The sequence below is a fragment of the Cervus elaphus genome, chromosome 13 (genome assembly GCF_910594005.1).
Source record: "Cervus elaphus chromosome 13, mCerEla1.1, whole genome shotgun sequence".
Lineage (NCBI taxonomy): Eukaryota > Metazoa > Chordata > Mammalia > Artiodactyla > Cervidae > Cervus > Cervus elaphus.
Genome location: NC_057827.1, coordinates 43459498 through 43462598, shown reverse-complemented (window position 1 = coordinate 43462598; position 3101 = coordinate 43459498).

The following is a 3101-nucleotide window of genomic DNA, read 5'->3' as shown; positions in this document are numbered from 1 at the left end:
TGAGCCTAAGGCATTGATGGTATTGGGAATAGGTTGTGAGAAAATTTATACTACCTTGCAAGGTAACTGCCCCCAGGCAACATGCTTACACAACTCTAGGAGGGCAGGAAAAACTCAACACTGGTGGGAAAGCTTTTTCTTCCAGTAAGGGATGTTTAGTGACTTAAAGTATTCAAGATGCTCTGAGTTTTCAGGGTTTTCCCATTTGTCCCAATTACAACTGGAATGTCAGTGTCTTAACTTTCAACAAGAGACGTGGTACTGACTGAATTCAACAGACGTAATTCAAAAGCCACAGGATTAGACTGTATATCTAATTTTCAGTTTCATCAGCTCTGTAGAGATGAGAGCTAATTTTAGGGTAATCATTTGTCACCCTGACTTTTTGACTCTCTAAGCCTAAACACTTAAAAGCATAAATTTGTCATTTCCTTTCTTTCAAAGCTCAGCACTTTTAGAAGTGGTTGACTCATGCTAAAACTCTTGCATTCTTCAGGCCCATTTTACTGTTCTAAGGCAGCAACCATTCATTCATCCCGTTCCTTGCCTTTAATAGTCACTGTATTCCAGGTGATCAATGGCACAGATAATAAAATAAGGAATTGTTTCATTACAGTATGCACCAGGTACCAGTGTTATTCTCGCTAAGATTAACTGGATCCTTCAAATTTTTACACTCAATCTGCCAGATAATGAATCCCAAATATCCATTTCCTTGAGGGTTCCTTGCACTTCTAATACAAAGTATTCTATTGTTAAGAATCTAAGTTTCAAGCAACAATATTCATTCTGCTTAATTTAAGTAGAAAAGGCTTTATTTATTTATTAAGGATACTAGATAGCTTTCACATTCATTAAGAGGGCTAGAAGAAGAAACAGGCTAACCTCACCCGAATGTTACCTATAGTCTATTACCAAATTCTGAACTCCTTTAAGAACAGGCCCAAGGGAAAAACTGCTTATGGCACTGCCAATTCCACAATCACTAGAAAAAAAGAAAGAAAAAAAAATGCCGCTCGTCAGAGCCTGTCCTTACTTAATCACTTCCAAACTGGAGACTCATGTGGATGCAAATGATTGCCAGTGTCTGATTTTTAATTGGTATCCTGTACTTAGACTGTTTATATGTAAAGTAACTTTTGAAACAGGGATTTTTTTTTCAAGTTTTATTATTTGCTATCTTTTTTTTAAATCCTTCTTTCTTTCATGATCTTCCTGTGAGTTACCTGGAGATTTTTGAGGACTCCATCTGGATTTACTTTAGTGTTTATTAATATATGATTTGTATAATTTTTTAAGTTATTGCCCTTGATAGTGTGTACACACATAACTTCCCATAACCTACTATTACTAACATGTTACTCCTCTGAGGGCAGCGTATGAGACTTACTTCCACATAGGTTCCTATATTCTCTCAACTTTTAAAATATAATTGTCTCAAGTATTTCCTCTATATTCACTGAGCACCATATCATATACTGTTATTGTTTTTACTTCAATCAAGTATGATTTTGAAAACTCATGACTCAAAACTCAAGTAATATAGCCTATTATATCAACCCTTCCTTTTACCCATTCCAGTGTTCTTTCTGTTCTGAAATTTTGAGTCTTCGGTTACAATGTCCTTTCTTTACAGAGAACTCCTTATAGCCATTTTTTACAGGTGGGTTTCTTGGAAACAAATTCTGTGTTTTTTTTGTTTTTTGTTTTTTTATTAGGGTCCCCATACCCCCTTCATTCACCTTGTTGTAGCTAGCCTTTTTTCAGCTTTAGTGAAGTATAATGATAAAATTTTAAAATATTTAAAGTGAACAATGTGTGATTTGACAGATGTATACGCTGTGAAAACTTCCCAGAATTGAGTTGCAATTCTCAATTGGGAAAAACCTTTCAGTACTTTAAAAAATGTTGTGCTGCTTCGTCTGGCCTCCATGGTTTTTGATGAAAAATCTACTATCATTCGAATTGCTTTTCTCCAAAGGTAAAGTGTCATTTCTCTCTGGATGCTTCCAAAATATTTTCTTTGTATTTACTTCGCAGAAGTTGAATTATGATATGTTTTGGTATGAAATTCTTTGGTTTTATTTTACCTGGGGTTCATTCAACTTCTTGAATCTATCCATTTGTATATTTCACCAAGTTTTAGAGGTTTTCAGCCATTATTTCTTTGAATACTTAAATTTCATTTTCTCTTTCTAGAAATTGTGTGATCCAAGTAGTAGCTCTTTTGAATTGTCTCAGCAGTCTGAAAAGTTATTTTTTGTTTAGTCTTTCTTCTCTTTGCTGTTCAATATAAATTCTCTTGATCTACCCTCAGGTACAATGATTCTAGCCTCTTTGATCTCCATTCTGTAACTGAGCCCATTAAGTAAGTTTTTATTTCTGATATTACATTCTTCAGTTCTATACTTTTCATTTGTTTTTTTAAATTAATTTATTTTTTTGCTGAGATTGTCTGTCTTTTCATTTGTTCCAACAAAATTTATAATAGCTTGTTGAAGCATTTTATAATGGTTGCTTTAAAATTCTTGTCAGATAATTCCAATATCTGATTATTTTTAGTATTGGAATCTATCTATCATTGTTTCTCATTTATGTGATTTTCCTGGTACAGTGAGTGATTCTCTATTGTATCTGGGCTATGCTAAGTACTACTTAATCTTCTATTAGAAACTAATCTCCTGGTGAGATATAGCCCAAGAGGTGGCTGAATGTGTACGTTCACCTTCCTGCTGGGCTTCACTGACACCACCCAGACAAAAGGAGGAGCACTGCCTCACACTGCCTCATCTGTCACGCCAGAATTCTGTATCTAGTAAAAATGTCTTTTAGGAATTAAGGTGAATAAAAATAGTCTCCAGTGAAGGAAGACTAAGAGAAATTGGGAGTAGTCCTAAAGGAATTGCTAAAGGAAGCTCTTCAGACAGAAGGGAAATGATTCCAGAAGGAAATGTTAAACATTTGGAAAGACGGAAGAGCAATTAAATCCATGGAGGAAGTTACAGAGAAGCTGAGGCTGTGGGGGCAATAAGAGATGGTGGAGCCACACAAAGAGCAGGCCAGTAATGAGAATGTGAAACTTGGGGAGACAGGGTGAGGGC